The sequence below is a fragment of the Thermobia domestica genome, chromosome 5 (genome assembly GCF_964235325.1).
Source record: "Thermobia domestica chromosome 5, izTheDome1.hap1.1, whole genome shotgun sequence".
Taxonomy (NCBI): domain Eukaryota; kingdom Metazoa; phylum Arthropoda; class Insecta; order Zygentoma; family Lepismatidae; genus Thermobia; species Thermobia domestica.
Window position 1 is genome coordinate 108,128,790 of NC_137458.1, and position 23,375 is coordinate 108,152,164.

A 23,375-nucleotide genomic window follows, 5' to 3' on the forward strand; every position below is an offset into this window, starting at 1 on the left:
TCATAATAATAATAATAATAATAATAATAATAATAATAATAATAATAATGAGTAACAATAATAACAATCGTTTTGTTATTAGATACGGACTGCGAAAATAACATATATGCCTACTTGAAACTTATTATAATCCTGTTAATTACAAAGATAATCCATTGTGTAGGTGCAATTATATTCAAATTAACACAGATAAACTGAATGCTGAACAAACGACAATCGAAGCTCAGTCAACTGTATGTTCGATAGTTGCTTTACTACCAAGCAAGGCTCACTGATTTGTTCTAAGTTTCTAGGCATGTTTTATTATTCGTTGTCCATTTCTTGCCACAGTTCTGCAGCACTGCAGTCTCCAACAACTTCTGTCCTCCCTGTTTTCCTTTTCGTTTTCCTACCAGTGTATGAGGTGACCAAACCCTTGTTTGTTTATTTTATTTCATGTATTTAACAATCAAGAGATACAGCTCAGAGGCCATTTTATACTTGATATCTAACAACAACAACAACAACAACAACAACAATAAGAAGAGTTTGAGAAGGTATCGGCCAGAGCGTATTTAGTACGTACAATCCCGGAATTTGCCTGGTAGGAATGAGAGAAACCCTGGAACACCGCGGTCTGTATGGTCGCCAACAAGAATCAAACCCACGACATCCCGAATGCGAAGCCAACGTTGTACCATTTGAGCTACTTCGCTCGGTGTATACAAAAGACACCAGATAGGCATTTTCTCATATGTTTACTTTTATTCTCCAAGATCATCCTTTTTTCCTATCTTTCGAGTTAGAAACGCGCTGTTGCTCAAACTCAACGATAGAGAAGTTGTGAACCTGTGAACCGAATATTTCTTTTAAAAGTAAGTTTATGGATATTATTTTCCAGGTTAATCGACATCTCCAATCTCAAAGCCCTTCAATAGGTTTTCGGGATGATTTTCCACGAGATTGTGGAATATGATAGGGATTTAGTTGTGATGAACGACATTTTCAGAAAAGCACATAGGCCATTTAACTAAACAGCATTATGGTGAAAGAGATAGAAATTATAGTTTTCCGAAGTCACTTAAATATTGAATTCATTACGCTTTGCGACAGAAACAGAGAGAGAAAAGGGAGAAAGAGAACTAGAATGAGAATTAACCAGTTAAACGATTAGAGTGTTACTGATTGTGTTTTTGTTAACCGCACTGTTCACACAAAGGAACAAACACTATCTATAGTTAACGAATGGCGCAACTTCAAGACATGAGCTGTTGTTTAATGGAATGCAATACGGCATTTTAAATTAACGTTAACAAATCACATCACTGAGCACTGTGAACACCATTATAAATCTGATTTCTTTCCTGGCTAAGTGATTAATGGACGCGTCTTTGGCGTCAAAGACCCGTGTCCGACTCCGGTGGGAGCTCATGAGGTCCGAATTACAGATTAATCAGTAGGTCCATGTCTCATATAGCCTCGCTCCTGAACCGGACGTTAAAATGAAAATCATCAATCAATAAATCAATCAATCAAACGATTATAAATCTCTTACCGTCTGCTCATATGTTACATTTCATCTATTTTTGCTCTGCCAAATTATAGAGCATGGCATATAGTTAGTAGATATCTCAACTGGGGTCATTTCTATTGTGGGGTTTCATACTGTTACAATTTACATTTTAATAGCTGGTTTCTTAGAAGAAGGGTTCTGAATGACAATATTTCATGTTTTCTTCAACAATTCACTGGTTTACTAGTAGAGATGTGCGTCAAGGAGATATCTCTCTTTCATCCGAATTAGACACGGATATTTTCATCTGATTAGATTATTAACTGGACCTGAATGTAGATTATCTAAGTGAAAGACTGGTATCTGTTGTCAGTTTGGAGTATCCAGATTTATTATAACAAGTGTTACACTCATTTTTAGCAATTTTATTAGGAGCAGATTTGTTCACTCGGCCCCAAACAGCCACCTGGCTTAACACTAGGTCTTCCACATACAATTGTGTTCTTTCTGTGTTTTGCACCGGATTTTTCTATCCTTTTTGTAATACGAAACATATCCGCCTTTCCTGTGTTTTGGGGTACGTTATTGTGTAAATTATTTTCTTTATTTTCAGAATTTTATGGTTCATGTTGTGGCTTGCAGCACTTGCATTTTCTGTTTGCACGGCTATTGAGTTGGGAACATCTTATTATGGAAACTCAGTTACTTATGAAATTGATTCCCAGCCGTTCGTTGCAGACGACTTTAACGTAGTAATTTCACTGTGTGTTTGGGAGAAAATTAACTGGACCTCAATGTAAGTCTGCTATTAATTATAATTCAGAAGTATTATTTTTCTTAAAGTTTAACGGTTCTTTCTACACATTAGTTATCTGATGACATTGAATCTTCTTTGTGTACATAAGACAATTTGTTTGCAGACAGGAAGCAAAGAACTAAATGAGTTAATGGTTTTTGAAGAAAATTAAATTATCATAAACTAACACCGTGTGCGTGGGTTTTCTCGGGGTTCTCCCGTTTCCTCCAACTTCCTTCATTCCATTTCATCCATTACTCATGATCACTGTCTCCTTTAGCCTAACCGGCATAAGCGTGGGACGTAAAACTCAAAGATTTCATTTCATTTTCAATTATCATAAAATGGGCGCGGAATTACTTTATACACCTAGTAGACCGATAGATTCTGCTGAAAATAGTAGCATTAACAGGAATCTTAAAATTGTAGAGTATTGTAAAATCACTTACTTACGCAATGATGAGCAACTGTTATTGACATTTTTGCTTACTATCTTCCTATGAAAGTCGGTGTTTCTCAGGTGTATTATCCTGGAAACAATAATCCATTAAAATAGTAGTTGTGCATTTCAAACTTGGTTTCACGTTTTGAAGAGAGTGTAGAAATGTAGTCTTTAGAATAAAGAAAAGATGACACCAACAACCCTCGGAGTTAGAAAAAATATCTAAAGTTACTTTTATAAATGTTAGCTTGTTTATCCTAGCATGCAATCAGTTTACTTCCAAGTCTTAAGATAATAACATCCTAAAGGGAAAGAATAGGTAGAATTAATCTGTTCCGCCAAGAGTAAAAATTATCCGTGTCAGATACAACAATTTCGAGAACATTCCTTTAGTCTTGCCTCTAAGTTCCTTACTATATATCAAGAATGTAGGAAAATCTTTTGAGGAACTTTTGGAAATATTCTCATACTGGAGTGCGAAATTTCATTATAAGTCTTTACAAAAATATATCATGTATTCACATAATGATAGGCTTCATATTTTTGAAAAAAAAAATGCTTTTTGGTTTCAATTTCGCTCCTTCCAATGGTAATAAAGCTAGTGTAATGATTACAGGATAAAGACCGTGGATTAAATATCTATATGTATGAATTGGCTAGCTTTAAAATAATTATACTGAATTGATTCCAATTTCCAACTTACTACGAAATATGGAATTAAAATTCCATCTCATCTTTTCATTCAAACTCAATTCTCGTTTTAGAATTGTATTTGGGTGACCTATATTATTGTCTATCAGGTTAAATATAATATACTTGTAATGCTTTAGGTGTGGTTTCTGAGCCTAAGTGAAATGAATATTCTAATTGTAAGGTATTGTTAGAACACTCGAAAGTACATGGTGCCACTCAAAAGTGCAGATGATCAGTAGTTACTCAGCAATCGTCATGTTACATTGTTAAGTGTGTGCCAAGTACATGCGCGCATTATTTTATGATACATTCGCGTAAATTAATTCTGGTTTTCTTGATAAAATAATTTACGAGATAAGACTTCTAACTCTTCTTGTCCCTTCGTTACTTTAAGGAGAAAAAATGATACAAATCATGAGGGGAAACAATTTGTTTGCTAACACTTTTTCTTTTTTGTGCTATGTTCCTAATCAATAAATAAGTATGTATGGTGCTAGTCTTTTACCTATTTCATTCTCCCCAAGCAATAATGTATTTTTCGAAATAATCGAAAACTCTTATTTTGTTCTGAAAATTAACCTTAAACATAAAGAAAGAAGCTAAGTTAAGTTTGACATACTTTAACTTCTTATGTTAGAAGAAATTCATTTTTAATAACAAAATTAACAGAAATATTTCTTCGGTTTGCATACTTTAGTGAATGAATTTACACAGTGCAATGCCGTGGAAAGTGAAGTCCCGGGGCAAGAGTATAGGACCGCACCCCCGTACATGATTAAGGTCGATAGACCAGCCGCGAACCGCCACCATCGTTGGCACGAAGCGTCAAAAAATTTTCAAAAATAAGCCATGCCTTTTCTTGATTTTGAGCAACCTTTATTACATTTCCTTTCAGTTTATATAGGTGCACATGATATTTTTCTCCCAAGTTTTACGGCCCTCTTGCTTCGGCGCCCAGGGCAGTCGCCCCGCTTACCCCCTTACGATACGGCACAAAAAATGCAGAACCATCATTTATTTAACACAAAATATGATGGATAATGGTAAAATAATGACTGTCTTGTATCATAATTTAAAATTTCTCTTTCGGGCAACACAATTGGGCCTTATTTTGTGTACGCGTATTGCTTTCACCATTGTGCATATTTCTCAGCTATAGTAACAATTGTCTCAGTGACCTTTACAGTTAAAGTTGAAATATTTGTTATAATTACTTTTCCATGTCGCGCCAGAAAATTTTTCCTTCTTTACCCCCCATACATTTAACCTTTTCTCAGTGAATATGTATCCATTACGACAGTTCATATGAGTCTGCTTTGCTTTACGTAAAAAAATTGAATGCATTTTTGTCTCTGGTTTACTCGCAATGTTTAGATGCATCGTTGAACAATTTTCTTGTGATTGATATTCAACAATTCGGAAAGAAATGTTTCATAGGACTTACAAATTTTGATTCCATGATTTCCAGCGTAAGATTTCCGACACCATATACTCTGTTTGCTGGGATTTCTGACTAGAAATACATAATTTTTCGATCGTCCTCAAATAAAACAAGACATTATTCTTTTTCAAAGGTTTCCGACTAATAAGTTGAAACCTGTAGTGTGTCCCCCTGAGGAAATTATATATATACGTGTTTTTTAAAAAAAAAAACATCATTTCCGCTTTTTAATCACTCTAATTAAAAATACTTTAATCTTACGTAAGTGTTTGTATACACTTTATAATAACTTACTATGAAGAGTCGAACAAGAACCTTATCTGATATTCTGAGTGTAAATAAATGAGTGAAACATTTGCAAAGACCATTTCATTAAGTAATTCTACTGAAATATTTATACAATTCTTTCTAGTTTGAATAGTTATTGGTCATCCGAGACATCTATGTTCCTCATTTTTTCTTCAAACATAAATTTAGCGTGAAATTCACAAATTATTAAATCCGCAAAATTCGCTAAAATTATAAGGAGGAATGCTATTTTAGTCTCTTTGTACACGTTTGATCATATAAAAAATTTCAATTAATGTTCTTTTTTATTTTCTCTTTCACATCTACATTGTAATTCATTAGCTTATGTTTTACGTTTTGAGAATTATATACCTCTATAGTCATAAACACAATTGTTTGTATACTTCCGCAAAACATACAAATACCAAAATTTGAATACTTGTTCGTCATGTGACGTGAGTAATGGGAAAATTCCGATATCATGAAAAAGGGGACATTTTCCATGTAAATGAAGTGTCGAAATTTTTCGTCGTTGCAAAATGCTGGTTTTTAGGGTAGTTTCGCACACCATAGAAACGTCATATTTTGTCAGACAGTGAGATAGGAACATAGTTTATGTTAGAAAAAAGAGCATTAAAAGTCGTTTTGGTTTGGCGGTGCAAATTGAAAAAATGTGAAATTTGTAATGGCTGTGTCTAGGACGTTGAAATTCCGAGGTGATGTATATTCTGATGCGTAGTTTGCGAATCCGCTCTTAAACTTAAAAAAAATAGTCATCGTTAGTGTAAGAAAGTGCTAGGAATGTTATAAGGGGGCGTCTAATTCTAGACAACTTGTAGATATGGTGGAATCACGAAATTGCGTTCAAGTGTGTAGATTACAGCATGAGAAAGGGGAGAAATCGTACATGTTGGAAAAGTGGTCATCTTCAATTCAAGATGGCGATTCAAAAGTCTGCAACCATGGAAATTGTAAGTTTTTCTCACGGTAGTACAGTCAGGTATTGCTATAATCTTAAGGATGAAGTGCAGCTTCAATGAAGAAACAAATCATTGGAGAAGTCGTCATTTTGAATGCAAAGATGCCATGTTGTTGAATTTTCTTGATCTGCCTTGTTATGAGCTATGTTAAGCATAATAGGACAAACACGAATAAACGTACGAGCCTAGCTCAGAGGTAACGTGTGGGCTTTCTATGTAGCAGGTTTGTGTTCTATTCACGACTAAACGGTTTTGTATTTTTTCTTATCTCCATTTCTTCGTATTTCTTCGTACCGTTAGTCACTCTAGACACAGGCCTAGGGGCGCAGCCTATGAGGGGCGGAAGCCGGCAGAATTTGTTTTACCAGTAAATTATAGTAACATTAATATTTATAGTTGGTCAATGTGACCCCCAATTTAATTTCGTTGGGAGGATTTATTTTTTAAAATACATTAATGAAATATTGCATTCCAGCCTTTAATATAATAGGTTATAGCATGGCCTTCTGATATGAAAGCAAGGCATAAATGTTTAATATAAGAAGATATTTTCATAATACCTTAACAGTTAGGTTTTGGTAGTATAAATATTAAACAATACTATATGTTCCACATACAAAGAATATTAGTGATAATTTTTACACTATTTTTATCATTATAAACTATTACATAAAAAAGGAAAAATATGAGATTAAGGTAATTTCTCCTGTGTGTGTTTTTTTTAAAAAAAGTATTACTTCTTATGTGCAATAGATAAAACTTACAAATCTTGTGAGCTGTCTTATTTTGAATCTTCTTCACCAACGAATGAGAAAGTGAAGGTATGAATATTTGCATAATATATTACGTTAAAATATACTAAATAATAGACTAAAAAATATTAATCGAATTTTGCCAAGAACGGTATTGCTTCCAACGATTAATTTATTCATATTCACTATCGCCTAAATGGGGAAACAATTTTCTCATCTCAAAACGTATTCATAAAAATTCAAAACAATTTATTTTACTATGCCTTTCTTGGACAAAGGCATGAATAAAAGCGTGCCAATGACGGAAAATTAAAAATCACCTATTACATTGAAACTTTCCTATATTCACGAAACATAAAGGGGCGGCCGAACGCATCGTGCGTAGGGGCAGTGCCATATGTAAATCCGCCCCTTACCAATTTAGTACGTACATATCATTGAAAGTACAATCCAAGCTAATGTTGGAAGCTACGTAGCCAATCGATAAATGTTTGTCAATTTATATCAGTATATTTAAGCAACCTTGGCTTCCTTATAAAACAACAGGCATTCAGACATGCAGAAATATACAATTTAGTTTCGTTTCGTATGTTCAGGCTTAACATCCTTACGCAATGCCGAGGTTATCAAGGAGAAGACTTTCGCTTAACGTTACATCCGAACCGCTACTTCGTTTACACATGAAATAAGGGTTGTGATTCGACCGAGAATTGAATATGGGACACCTTGATTAAAAAGTGAAAAGGAAATAAAACTAATGCAGATGGTTTGATGTATGGAAACGTCACAATGAAGTTCACACGATTCGCATTTTTCGTTCTTTTTATTTTCTTCGGTTTAAACCAGTTGTTTATTTAAAAAAAGAAACAGAAACAACTGCTGTAAACCTTAGAAGTAAATACTTCTTTTAAAAAAATACTCAAATAAGCAGCAAAATTCTATGTACTATTTTTACTTCAAAATATTCCATACCCTCTTTTTGGAACAAAATAAAATTAAAATAAAACATAAGAAAAATACTTAGATTTATATGATACACTTAAAGGCTGCACATCTAGAGCTTTTGGTTTTGTATATTCTTGAAATTCTACAGTTTTATATAAGCGCCATCACGGTTTACTCAGTCCTCAAGTTTTCTGTATTTTTAACAAGAGGGATTCAACATATGAAGGGTGTGAGGGAAGAACATGGCAACCCACAATTTTACTATTTTAAGAAATTAGAAATTTTCTGCTGCACAATCCATTTTGAAAGTCGGAAAGCGGATTTTTCATATAAGACTATACATGAGGGATTAAACGAAGCGGTATGCGTTGCTGTCTATCTGGTGCTGCATAACTCAGCAAATTAAAAATTTGTTAGTTACCATGTCCTTGGCTCCCACCCTTCATATCATTATGGAACTCTCCTCACCCCACCAACACACACAAAAAAGCCTACGGAATATATTTAAGTTAAGATAAATACAACTGCACAACAAACATGACTGAGTGGAGCTTTTGCGCTTCTATCGGGAAGTCCAGGATTCATCTCAGCATTCGACCATTCTGACAAAGCTTTTCTTCATTCCATCTGTGAAGTACAAATAGTGCGTGTACTGTGAGTTGGCCGACTTCATTTCTTATTGTTTTTAAATCGTTATTGTTACTAATTACCAGCAGTGACGGTTTTGCGAAGGTTAGTGGGGCGGTCTTTCGGACTGAAGCCTGTTCCCTAAAATTACGGAATGTCTAAAACAAACGAAACACCTATTAGTTATGCCTTTACTCATAAACTTTAAGCTCCCGTCAAATAAAAATTACGAATGTTTAGAAAAACTAAACATTAGTAAGAAAAAACCCTCCAAAAATACTTTTCTAAATCCTCCACTGATTCTCAGTATAAAATGATCTGGAAGATTGTATCCGGAAGATTATCGCTAAATATATAAAGAAAACGAAATACAGTATTAGTTATGCCTGTACTCATAAACTTAAAGCTCCTCCCAAACTTAAAGCTCCTCGATAAGGACATTTTAGAAAATGAAACAATCAGAGAAACCCGTCCCAAAGTACGTTTCCGCTATTGATTATTTGTATAAATTAGTATTAATGGTTGTATCCGGAAAATTATTGCTAAATCGTTGCACAGCTACAGTATAACATAAATGTGGAAGTAATGTTAGACGGATATATTGAAAAACGTACGTTTTGACGGATATATAGAAAAACGTTTAACTTTTGCGCTAGAAGCTAGAGTACTAAGCTCTTAGAAATGAAACACAGACGACAAACTGAAATGATTCCGAGAAGAAAAAAATGTCGATAACTCAAAAGTTAAAATAAAGTTAAATAGCCTCTAAAATTGCCCTCAAATACTACATTTTTCATGTTAGCTTTAATTCGTAAAACATGTGCTCCATACATCTTGAAGGTGAATTTTAGAGCGAAATATGGCATTTAGGTCATGAAATTCTTATCTAACTATAGAATATACTATAAGAAAGCTATTTAGATAGAAAAATCATAAAAATGAAAAAAGGCAAAATTTCCAAAATTGTCGTTTTTTTTCCAAAAAGCCGGCTTTTATGGTGAAAAAAACCATCGATTCAAAAAAGCCGACTTTTTTGCATCTCTACTCTAACTGGAAACTTAATCCACAGCTTCTGAAATCTGATGATATTAAAGAACTGTTTTGTGAGAAATGCGCTTACTGGTGTCAACAACAGAGATATTTCGGCAGTTTAAATAAGTGGTGGGTTCAATATGCTAAGCATAAAATTAAGTCATTTGTCCAATGGATGCATTCTGAATACCGTCAGAACAGCAAAAATACCGTTGAGTTACTTTACCGTTGAGTTACTTTACATAGTGTTACATGAGTTGTGGCAACAGCCTCCCTCTGCTCACACGTATATGCATATTAATAAAATAAGAGCAAAATTAATTCGATTAGAAAACGACTATTTACAGACTATCACTAAATCATTCGATTCCAAATTATTGTTGTCCAATGAACGAGTTACATTTTTCCACATGATGCGGCAACATAATAGAAGGAGAACTAATTATATGGAACATCTTGTATTAGAAAATGGTCAAGTAGTCACTGCATTACCCGATATTATGTCCAGTTTAACACAGCATTTGAACAACTGTTTGAATCGCATCCAGTTGCTACTCAGATATGCACACTTTCTTTTCAAATATATCTTGTAAATTAACAGTGGCTGACAATGCGCCATTGTTAGCCCCGATCACTAAACAAGAGATTTATGATGTGTTAAATATTACAAAGCATTGTAGCAGTCCTGGAAAGGATGGACTCATTTTTCTCTTCTATAAACAGTATTGGGATGTGGTAGGAGATACTTTCACTGCTGTACTTAATGATATGTTTCAATCTGGTAATGTTATGCAAAATGATGGTATCATTATTTTAGTTTCAAAAAAGGAGCCCAAGCTCATATTTCTAATTTTAGATCTATTACGCTGTTAAATACTGATGTAAAATTATTGTCTAAGGTATATAAAGTACGCATGGAAAAAGTTCTGGAGAAACTTTTAAGTGGTAAGCAGGCAGCGCTATCAAAAGAACGTAATATTTACTATGCTCTGTGTAGCCTACGAGACATCATGGGATATTTTCAAGTGCAACAGCTCCCTGCCTGTGTCACTTCTGTAGATTTCAAACATGCTTTTGATTTTGTCGAGCATAACAATCTTTACGCTGTATTACAATCATTTGGTTTTGATTCACGCTTTATTGATAATATTAAAAATTTATATCTTAATGCTAAATCCCAGCTTCACGTCAATGGTTACTTTAGCTCACCCATATCTATCAAGCGAGGTATTCACCAAGGATGTCCATTAACAATGTTGTTATTTGGCTTAGTTCTTGAACCTTTATTGCAAAATTTGTCCTGTTTTCCAGTCTCACATTTACATGATTTTCAAAATATTGTTTGTTTTGCTTTCGCTGATGATGTCTCAATCAGTTGTATCACTATTGATCAGGTCAGCTATGTGCACAAGTGCTTAAAAAGATATTGTAATGCTAGTGGAGCAAGTATTAATGTCAATAAAACGAAGAGTTAACATTTAATAATTGGGCGACGGTCAATAAAGGGTAAACTATCTGTCATTCAGAAATTGTGACGAAACTAAAAATTTTAGGTGTTAATTTTACGAGTAATCTTGATCCAGACTCTGAGACAGTCTGGACGCCAAAAATCAATAAAATCAGGATAGTTGTTCTCCAAAATCGTCATCGACAGCTGAATTTAATCCAGAGAGTATGGTATGTAAATACTGATATATGTTCTCAATTATGGTATACAGCACAGGTGTGGCCACTTCCGGACATCTGTGCCAAAAAAGTGCAATCGATCATTGGCTGGTTTATTTGCTGCGACTTTTTCTTCCGAGTTTCACAGTTAGTAATGGTGTTACCAGTAGACAATGGTGGCGTTGCTTTAATCAATGTACGACTCAAGCGTAAAATATTTTTATTACGTAGCAGTAAATTGTATCATTTGGACTATAGTCATACACAACAATGGATACAATTTTGGACGCCAACTTAACCTGCTCCAAATCCACCCAATGTTCCTTTCCTTCAACACGCACACTTATATGTATATGAATTCGTCCTAGCCTGGAGTTATCTATCTCAACATGATGATATAAGAGAAATCTGTTCTCGTGGTCTTTATCTGTATTTTTTTTTAAAAAATGAGCTCTACTACAGCTACGATACGAGTACAGCAGAACAATAATAGTTGTAACTGGAATCGCATATAGTTTAATATTCATAGAAAGTTTCTTCCGACATGTGTACGTAGTTTATGGTATAGTGTTGTGCATGATATTCATGCTACTAATCAACGTTTGTTCGACATCCATCGCCTACCACATAATGCGTGTTCCCATTGTGGCCACCCCGACACCATTCTCCACAGATACACCTCCTGCCAGATAGTAATATCTGTGTGGTTAAAACTATGTGCTCTCCTTGCTTTAGTATGTCGGACATCTCCACACCATTTTACACCTGATATTATTACCTTACCCGATTATCATTGGTACCCTCCAACCCGCAATAATGCTGTTACTTGGCTAATAGGACACACCTTATACTATATAGATTCCAGACGCAGTCACATAAGTGTCACGAACTATCATGAATTCTTAAAACGCACCAGGTGGAAAACTTTTGGTATGGTATCTTTCCACAAGAATTTCGCAAACTTTCTAACTGCCTCATTTTAACACGATATGACTAGTGTAATATTTGTAAGATCATATTTGTAGTACCTCTAATTTTCTTTATAATACTGCCTCTATTTTAAAAGTTCTTGTCTACTTTGATAAGCTTAATATGATGCTGTGTTTTGTATTGTTCTTAAAGCAATGTGTATGTGCCAACATTTGTACTTGAATTTACCGTCTATGTCTTATGTCTAAACGACCACTTTCTTTCAGGTATGTAAGTGACCTTGGGAAATAAAGATGTTTAAAAGAAAGAGGTAACCTTTGGGCTTTCTAAGTAGGAGGTTTGTGTTCTATTCCCGACTAAACGGTTTTGTATTTTTTGTTATCTCCATTTCTTCGTATTAGCAAAGTACTTTCTGTTCGTATTGCGGGAACGAAATATTTTCATTATTACATACGTAGAGGGAAAACTTGTATTTATACGGCAACTTTTGACATGGTCCCGAAACGAGGCTGTAAGTTCCTGTGAAGTTTCGAGACGATACTGAAGTATTTAAAATCAAACATATGTATCTTTGGAAATGGAGTATCACCAGTGTGTCTTTCGGAAGCAATGTTCCGGGGGGAATTATTAAGTCGGGCGCACTGCTGGTAATATTCTATTTGTTATTGTATTATAAACGTATTATTTTGATCTCCTTCAGGGGCGCTCTAAGGAGGCAGTGTCCCCCAAAAAGAGTCGGATAAAACATTGGGCATTATTTTCACAATATAGTGTCTAGGAACAACGGTTTGGAAAATAGCCATAATAGATGGTAAAAAATAAAAGCCTTTTGGCAGTTGTGTGGTCGGAAGCGTAAATAGCTATAATATATGAGATACGTGGAAAAGTGCTTCTTTCGATTCAATAGTTTCTCTGGCGGGCAAGGTGCGAATGAAATACCGTGTATAATTGACTCAACCTTATTGACAATCAACATATGTTAACGAAATATAAGTTTGAAGAAAGAAAAAATAAGAAAAATCGACGAGGATCGAACCCAGCTCTCGCCGGCAGTAGTCTGACAGGCTTTCACTGGACTATTAAGTTGCTTAGAAGTTTACATCTTCAAATTTCTACTTAGTACTCACATGGTATTATTTGTCAGGAAAGTAAATGTACACGTATTTTTGGAGTCTGGCATTCCTGCGCTCTATCCATGGAGAGTATGAGAATTAAATCAAGCAAATGTTTACTGTGGGGCAAGAAGAAAAGTTTAATCTGAATAAGACATTGCAGAGGGGCACGCGCTATGGATACGAATAGTGCATTGTGTAATAAATGACGACACTGAAAGCCAGAAACAGCTGCTAAACTTAGAAAAAAAGAGTAAAAATTGTCGACGTGGGAACATAAAACACAAATAGAACAAATGCGCCAACGACTAAACGTCCATCACACCGTGATTTTGGCGTAGTGGTTAAGGTGCTGGCTTACAAATGCAAAGGACGCCAGTTCGAATCCTCGGCAAGGACGTTTTTAAAAAATTTTTGTTAATAATACATACAGCTCATGAGAGATGGTAAAAGTGGTCGGATTTAGTTTTTCGTAGCAATTATTATTGGTACTGTTTAGTACTGATAATACTTTTTGTCTTTATGTATTGCTTTTATTCTTTTCTTCATTTCGAATAAAAATTGAACGTTCCTAAGTAGCTGCAAAAACTAAAAAGAAAAACATGGAAGTGGACCATACTCATGGTGATTAAAAATATAATTTTACAGGCCTTACACCTCCCGACCACGTTTCTACGTTAGCAAGTAAAAGGCTTGTGTTTAGGTTAGGCTGGTCAATAAGTTTTGCAAAGTGACCTGGTTTAGCTGAGACGCACCACAGGTGCGAGAAGAGAGCAAAACACTTTTTCTCTCTCCCTCTCTGTGTCTATTTATCTATATCTATCTATTTATCTATCTATCTATCTATCTATCTATCTATCTATCTATATATATATATATATATATATATATATATATATATATATATATATATATATATATATATATATAACGCTTTTTGTGAATGCCTTAACCACCCTACTTTTCAGCGGATTGAGGCGAAACTTGGCACAAACATTCAAAATGGCGGCCCTTCATATTCTTAAAATGTTCCAAGGGAACCAAATTTCGCCCATAAGTAGGTATTCAGAAAGTTTGAATAACTTTTCCTCTTTTACTGAAATATTTGTGTCCAGGGACCTATTGAAATATTGGACCCGATAAATCGCCTAAAGAAAGTTCACGCCCTTTCGCTACGGTCAGAGACTTCTTTTTTGCAGGAGGAGACTATTTTCATAACGGAGCAAGATGATTATTAGTGATGATATGGAATTGCACGTTGAGAGTGAAGCAAATTTTGAAACGTGTTATTTGAAAAATAATATTATAAATGTGCTTTCCCCTAACACAGAAAACTGTAAATCATGTATTTCGAATTCAGGAAAATGAATGACGAGGAGTGTTATTTGATTTGCGGGTGTTATTTTGGTAACACATTGCATTGCAAAGAAATGTAGGCAACATTAGTTGTAAGTAAAACAACAACAACAACAACAATAATAATAATAATAATAATAATAATAATAATAATAATAATAATAATAATAATAATAATAATAATAATAAATGTTGTTTGTGGCAAGGCAATATCTTCCTCAATTCTTCAAACGTAATGATTGTAACGCCATATCTCCCTTACAAACAAAATATTAGCAATTTATTTCGAGAGAACGGGAAATTGTAGAGTGGTGGGAGCAACGTTGGACAGTATGCACTCATAGTACTCAGAAAAATAAGCGATTTCAATGCAAAATGAACCAAGTGTCATTGTCATGGGTAGTCATGGGCCACGGCAGAGCCCTCTTTAAGCAAAATGTCGATAACTTATATCGAGAGAACAGGAGGTTATAGTGGGATGGGACCAACGTTAGACACCGTGGACCCATAAGGCGCATCGAAAAAAATTAAGGGGGCGCCAGCCAGCCTTACTTATTTCCACGTAATAATATAAAATTATATTGTCAAAATACAAACACGATTTAGCTAGTAATATTTAATATTATTACTATTATTATTATCGACATCGTTTTTCATTACGAGCGCATATTTGACAATGAAGCCAAAGAGAATATCCATCAATCGTAGAAAGAATAAGAATATCCAGTTACTTTAACTGTGAACGACGACGAAAAATACGAAAAGAGACTACTTGTAGCGAAAAGAAACAATACTTTCTCTCAAAGGATAAAAAATCAAGGCAAGATAGATTCGAACTCGCATGGACGGCGCGAAAAGCCAGTTCATTGCCCACTTTTTTTAACTAACTCACCGGACGTGTTTCAGTAACTTACTTATTGCTAATTTTACTTGCTTGACTCGTTTAGCTTGCTTTTTCTAATAACTTATAAAGACAGGGACACGAACACAGAAACATCGAGGACAGATGAAAATCATAGATGCTCTCCCGCCAGGAATCGAGCCCGGGAAACCCTACACAAATATTTATCTACGAGGCATGCGCAGTAGTATATTTCACAATTGTTACTGTTTGGTCAGTAAACGAAGAAAGGGGTATTAAAAAGCAAATTTGTCTCGTCAACAAGATTGACCAGAGTTGACGGAGGCGGAAGCAGATGTGTAGTAATACAACAACTTGGTTAAATTGATAATTGGTTCTTTATTCTGTAGTAGATCGTATCACAAATTTACGGGAGAGCAGAGGGAGACTTACTAACGCTATCATATAGACATAAATGGATGTAAATATGAGTACTAAAACTTGGATTTAACGAAAGCCCTTTAGATATTCAGTGGTTTGCAGGGTTGTACAAGACACAAAAAGATAAGCCACAAAACAATTCTTCATACCTCAGCTTCCAGTAGCTAGATACATGGAATTTCTGGTTAGATAATGAAAGTGCTATTGGATTTTAATACATGACGTATTGCAGGATACAGAATGCTTTGCATTACTTGTTTGTTTGTAGACAGCTACTAGCTTAGGTTCTGAAAGGTTGTGTATAAACTAGGGATAGGCATTTGCGGAATTATTACTTTTCGGACTCCCGAAAGTAAAACGGAATCAATTCTGAAATTTTGAAAATTCCAATTTTGAAATAATTCCGGAATCCGGAAAAATCCGGAATTTAGAAACTTTTCATTTCGTTAAGATTCCGGAAATCGGAAAAATCCGGATTTTTTTCGAAATTCGGAGTTTTTCTCAATTCCGGAATTTCCTAAATTCCGGATTCTTTCCCAGTTCCGAAATTTTTCTGAATTCCGGAGTTTAACTGAATTCCATAATTTTCCCAAATCCAGAAAATGGAAGTTCCGCTTCCGAAAAATTAATTTATTTTGTTTAATATGAATGGTGGCGGAAATAAGTCTTTGACCAGGTAATGGCGACTGCTTTGAAAGAAATGGGGAGTATGAGAATTCAATGTGTCATATTTGTAGTTTCCTGTGGAGAAAAAACAAACTTGTGACCCAGCGGTTAAAGAACAACTCAAGTTATTAATGTAAACTTTGCTGACTTCATAAAAGAAATAGGAAAGACATTTTGAATCGAAGAAATGTAACATACAAGTTTGCAAGCAGAGGCAAAGAAAACCTAACTTAACCAGACTAAAAACGAATCGTTTACCGTGTAGCGATCGCGGTTCAGTGGTCAAGGTGCTTCTGCGAATGCACGTTGCATTTTTCTTTTTTTTACTTTAGGATTTTTGATGGTGATTGATCGGCGATAACATACGTTTTATTGTATTCAGATATTTGAACACTCGGATGTTTCTATACTTGAACTATCATATCTTCAGGAAAATAATAGTAATAATAATAAAATAATAATAATTATTATTATCTCGTAGAAGATTAAAACCTAGGAGCTAATTATCGCTCAGGTCATACCATTACAAGCAGAAACGTTTCATTTGGAAATAATATTTCGGTTTGGTTTAATGTTGCTCACGAGAAGGCTAACTCATAATTTTCGTCTCTCTTTGGAGACGAGGATCGAGACGAGACGAAAAGTATCTTAAACATTTCCCGTCTTGTCTCGATTCTCGAAATAGTGTATGTCAATTGTTTAAGTAACAAGGGGGTCACGGTGGCTCAGTGGTAGAGCGTTCACCTCCTGTACTTGGGGTCCCGGGTTCAAACCCTGCTCCCGCCAAGTGAACTTTGTGTTGGACAAACACCGTGTGCGTGGGTTTTCTGGGGGTTCTCCCGTTTCCTCTCACTGTCTTCATTCCACCATTTCATTCATTTCTCATAATCATCGTCTCCTTTAGCCTAACCGGCATAACCGTGGGACGTAAAACTCAAAATGTTTAAGTAACAATTGCTCTTTAGACTGAATCTCGTAGGCTATTTCGTTACATTGTATTTCAGAGTTCATTGAATTATGATCATTACATGAATATGTTTGGAACGAACCAGTAATGTTCTTGTAATGATATTTCTACCAAAGTGCATGCCGTAGTTAATTTATTCGTTGATCTGGAGACAATTTAGTGCCCATTCATAAACTAAATAACATACAATGGAGTAAAATTACAGAAATGATATCGTATTATACAGTAATTTCGCTGTGCAAGTTCAATAGTATAATAATAGTAATAATAATAATAATAATAATAATAATAATAATAATAATAATAATAATAATAATAATTTTTCATCGGTCCTGCGCGGAAAGTGAGAATTAAATCACTCACATGTGTAGTCAATGTAAGGAGAAAAGCGTAAACTAAATAAGACATTGAAGCGGGTCAGAAGCTGGGATTAAAAGTAGCGCATGTTGTAAATAAAAGACGACTCCGAAAGAGAAATCCAGAAACAGCAGGTAGACGGAGAAAAAAGAGTAGAAATTGTTGAAGTGGAAACATAAAATACAAAATAAGAATAGGGATGAGCACGAGTCGAGTCAAAGATAATTTTCTTGACTTGAGTTTCGAGCCAAGTCGCTGTTTTCGAGGTCGAGTTTCGAGGTGAGTTGAGTTTGATAATGGCTCGCTCGCTGGTTCAACTCGTTTTAACTCGTTTTGAAATAATTGCCTGATTAGACTGTAAAGCGAAAGCCATGGGAAATGTAAGCAGTAATGTGGAATACTTTTAGTGTTGTTCACAACAGGTGTGCGTTTCGTCTCGTAATTTTAGTGCATCTCGTGCGGCAATTTTAGTGTATTTCGTCTCGTCTAGATAACGAGAACACAAGAGGTGTTTTTTTTATTACGAGACAGCCTCAAATGTTGTAATCACCAATATAAGTATATACTGTAGTTATTAAAATCAAGGCTGAGACCTGCACGGTCAAATTCTTGAGCCCAAGCAGAAGACCAACTCGGGTAGTGATATCAACCGGCTCGGCTCGTATCAACTGACTGAACAGCTCGATTCAGCTCTGTTCTGATGTGCCGTCGGCTCGGCCCAATAGAGCCGATGACCTGAGACGGCTCAGTTGGAACAAGCCATCGACTCTGCTCAATTGAGCCGATGGGTCGAGCTTTCTCGGTTGGGATGTGTCACCTACTCAGCTCATGTGAACCGGTTCGAACCAGCTAAGTTGAAACTAGTCCATCGGCACGTTTCGACTCAGCGCAACTTAGCCGATGGCTCAAATCAGCTCGGTTGGGTGAGCTGTTGGCTCGGCTCACTTCGCGGTTCGGTTTGGTAGTCAATGAGCTGAAGCCGAGCCGCTCGAGCCGTTGAGAGTCCTAGACCCGGTCCCAGCTGTTTTGAACATGTTTGGCATAAGACTATAACTTTTAACAATTTTTGGCTCGAGCCCGAATACTTGAAACTTCGGAACTCAAACTCAGCACGTGACCGATGTCCTTGCCTCGTGAAGACTTCTCAATTACCGAGATCAACAGTCAATTACCTTTTACTATCCAGATACAAACCGTATACTTTTAAAGGTTATAGACGGAGTTGATATAATAATAATAATAATAATAATAATAATAATAATAATAATAATAATAATAATAATAATAATAATAATAATAATAATAATAATAATAATAATAATAAATGTTGTTTGTGGCAAGGCAATATCTTCCTCAATTCTTCAAACGTAATGATTGTAACGCCATATCTCCCTTACAAACAAAATATTAGCAATTTATTTCGAGAGAACGGGAAATTGTAGAGTGGTGGGAGCAACGTTGGACAGTATGCACTCATAGTACTCAGAAAAATAAGCGATTTCAATGCAAAATGAACCAAGTGTCATTGTCATTGGTAGTCATGGGCCACGGCAGAGCCCTCTTTAAGCAAAATGTCGATAACTTATATCGAGAGAACAGGAGGTTATAGTGGGATGGGACCAACGTTAGACACCGTGGACCCATAAGGCGCATCGAAAAAAATTAAGGGGGCATCAGCCAGCTTTACTTATTTCCACGTAATAATATAAAATTATATTGTCAAAATACAAACACGATTTAGCTAGTAATATTTAATATTATTACTATTATTATTATCGACATCGTTTTTCATTACGAGCGCATATTTGACAATGAAGCCAAAGATAATATCCATCAATCGTAGAAAGAATAAGAATATCCAGTTACTTTAACTGTGAACGACGACGAAAAATACGAAAAGAGACTACTTGTAGCGAAAAGAAACAATACTTTCTCTCAAAGGATAAAAAATCAAGGCAAGATAGATTCGAACTCGCATGGACGGCGCGAAAAGCCAGTTCATTGCCCACTTTTTTAACTGACTCACCGGACGTGTTTCAGTAACTTACTTATTGCTAATTTTACTTGCTTGACTCGTTTAGCTTGCTTTTTCTAATAACTTATAAAGACAGGGACACGAACACAGAAACATCGAGGACAGATGAAAATCATAGATGCTCTCCCGCCAGGAATCGAGCCCGGGAAACCCTACACAAATATTTATCTACGAGGCATGCGCAGTAGTATATTTCACAATTGTTACTGTTTGGTCAGTAAACGAAGAAAGGGGTATTAAAAAGCAAATTTGTCTCGTCAACAAGATTGACCAGAGTTGACGGAGGCGGAAGCAGATGTGTAGTAATACAACAACTTGGTTAAATTGATAATTGGTTCTTTATTCTGTAGTAGATCGTATCACAAATTTACGGGAGAGCAGAAGGAGACTTACTAACGCTATCATATAGACATAAATGGATGTAAATATGAGTACTAAAACTTGGATTTAACGAAAGCCCTTTAGATATTCAGTGGTTTGCAGGGTTGTACAAGACACGAAAAGATAAGCCACAAAACAATTCTTCATACCTCAGCTTCCAGTAGCTAGATACATGGAATTTCTGGTTAGATAATGAAAGTGCTATTGGATTTTAATACATGACGTATTGCAGGATACAGAATGCTTTGCATTACTTGTTTGTTTGTAGACAGCTACTAGCTTAGGTTCTGAAAGGTTGTGTATAAACTAGGGATAGGCATTTGCGGAATTATTACTTTTCGGACTCCCGAAAGTAAAACGGAATCAATTCTGAAATTTTGAAAATTCCAATTTTGAAATAATTCCGGAATCCGGAAAAATCCGGAATTTAGAAACTTTTCATTTCGTTAAGATTCCGGAAATCGGAAAAATCCGGATTTTTTTCGAAATTCCGGATTCTTTCCCAGTTCCGAAATTTTTCTGAATTCCGGAGTTTAACTGAATTCCATAATTTTCCCAAATCCAGAAAATGGAAGTTCCGCTTCCGAAAAATTAATTTATTTTGTTTAATATGAATGGTGGCGGAAATAAGTCTTTGACCAGGTAATGGTGACTGCTTTGAAAGAAATGGGGAGTATGAGAATTCAATGTGTCATATTTGTAGTTTCCTGTGGAGAAAAAACAAACTTGTGACCCAGCGGTTAAAGAACAACTCAAGTTATTAATGTAAACTTTGCTGACTTCATAAAAGAAATACGAAAGACATTTTGAATCGAAGAAATGTAACATACAAGTTTGCAAGCAGAGACAAAGAAAACCTAACTTAACCAGACTAAAAACGAATCGTTTACCGTGTAACGATCGCGGTTCAGTGGTCAAGGTGCTTCTGCGAATGCACGTTGCATTTTTCTTTTTTTTTTACTTTAGGATTTTTGATGGTGATTGATCGGCGATAACATACGTTTTATTGTATTCAGATATTTGAATACTCGGATGTTTCTATACTTGAACTATCATATCTTCAGGAAAATAATAGTAATAATAATAAAATAATAATAATTATTATTATCTCGTAGAAGATTAAAACCTAGGAGCTAATTATCGCTCAGGTCATACCATTACAAGCAGAAACGTTTCATTTGGAAATAATATTTCGGTTTGGTTTAATGTTGCTCACGAGAAGGCTAACTCATAATTTTCGTCTCTCTTTGGAGATGAGGATCGAGACGAGACGAAAAGTATCTTAAACATTTCCCGTCTTGTCTCGATTCTCGAAATAGTGTATGTCAATTGTTTAAGTAACAAGGGGGTCACGGTGGCTCAGTGGTAGAGCGTTCACCTCCTGTACTTGGGGTCCCGGGTTCAAACCCTGCTCCCGCCAAGTGAACTTTGTGTTGGACAAACACCGTGTGCGTTGGTTTTCTGGGGGTTCTCCCGTTTCCTCTCACTGTCTTCATTCCACCATTTCATTCATTTCTCATAATCATCGTCTCCTTTAGCCTAACCGGCATAACCGTGGGACGTAAAACTCAAAATGTTTAAGTAACAATTGCTCTTTAGACTGAATCTCGTAGGCTATTTCGTTACATTGTATTTCAGAGTTCATTGAATTATGATCATTACATGAATATGTTTGGAACGAACCAGTAATGTTCTTGTAATGATATTTCTACCAAAATGCATGCCGTAGTTAATTTATTCGTTGATCTGGAGACAATTTAGTGCCCATTCATAAACTAAATAACATACAATGGAGTAAAATTACAGAAATGATATCGTATTATACAGTAATTTCGCTGTGCAAGTTCAATAGTATAATAATAGTAATCATAATAATAATAATAATAATAATAATAATAATAATAATAATAATAATAATAATAATAATAATTTTTCATCGGTCCTGCGCGGAAAGTGAGAATTAAATCACTCACATGTGTAGTCAATGTAAGGAGAAAAGCGTAAACTAAATAAGACATTGAAGCGGGTCAGAAGCTGGGATTAAAAGTAGCGCATGTTGTAAATAAAAGACGACTCCGAAAGAGAAATCCAGAAACAGCAGGTAGACGGAGAAAAAAGAGTAGAAATTGTTGAAGTGGAAACATAAAATTCAAAATAAGAATAGGGATGAGCACGAGTCGAGTCAAAGGTAATTTTCTTGACTTGAGTTTCGAACCAAGTCGCTGTTTTCGAGGTCGAGTTTCGAGGTGAGTTGAGTTTGATAATGGCTCGCTCGCTGGTTCAACTCGTTTTAACTCGTTTTGAAATAATTGCCTGATTAGACTGTAAAGCGAAAGCCATGGGAAATGTAAGCAGTAATGTGGAATACTTTTAGTGTTGTTCACAACAGGTGTGCGTTTCGTCTCGTAATTTTAGTGCATCTCGTGCGGCAATTTTAGTGTATTTCGTCTCGTCTAGATAACGAGAACACAAGAGGTGTTTTTTTTATTACGAGACAGCCTCAAATGTTGTAATCACCAATATAAGTATATACTGTAGTTATTAAAATCAAGGCTGAGAACTGCACGGTCAAATTCTTGAGCCCAAGCAGAAGACCAACTCGGGTAGTGATATCAACCGGCTCGGCTCGTATCAACTGACTGAACAGCTCGATTCAGCTCTGTTGGGATGTGCCGTCGGCTCGGCCCAATAGAGCCGATGACCTGAGACGTCTTAGTTGGAACAAGCCATCGACTCTGCTCAATTGAGCCGATGGGTCGAGCTTTCTCGGTTGGGATGTATCACCTACTCAGCTCATGTGAACCGGTTCGAACCAGCTAAGTTGAAACTAGTCCATCGGCACGTTTCGACTCAGCGCAACTTAGCCGATGGCTCAAATCAGCTCGGTTGGGTGAGCTGTTGGCTCGGCTCACTTCGCGGTTCGGTTTGGTAGTGAATGAGCTGTAAGCCGAGCCGCTCGAGCCGTTGAGAGTCCTAAACCCGGTCCCAGCTGTTTTGAACATGTTTGGCATAAGACTATAACTTTTAACAATTTTTGGCTCGAGCCCGAATACTTGAAACTTCGGAACTCAAACTCAGCACGTGACCGATGTCCTTGCCTCGTGAAGACTTCTCAATTACCGATATCAACAGTCAA

General features: G+C 35.7%; 1 long non-coding RNA gene across 1 annotated transcript in view; it reads left to right on the forward strand.

Annotated features, from left to right (window-relative positions):
* Positions 1–2,126: 2,126 nt before the first annotated feature.
* Positions 2,127–23,375, forward strand: part of LOC145684679 (uncharacterized) — a 38,243-nt gene continuing 16,994 nt past the window's right edge. The window contains exon 1 of the long non-coding RNA XR_014131359.1: positions 2,127–2,288. This is a non-coding gene — a long non-coding RNA (uncharacterized LOC145684679). The remainder of the gene's footprint in view (positions 2,289–23,375) is intronic.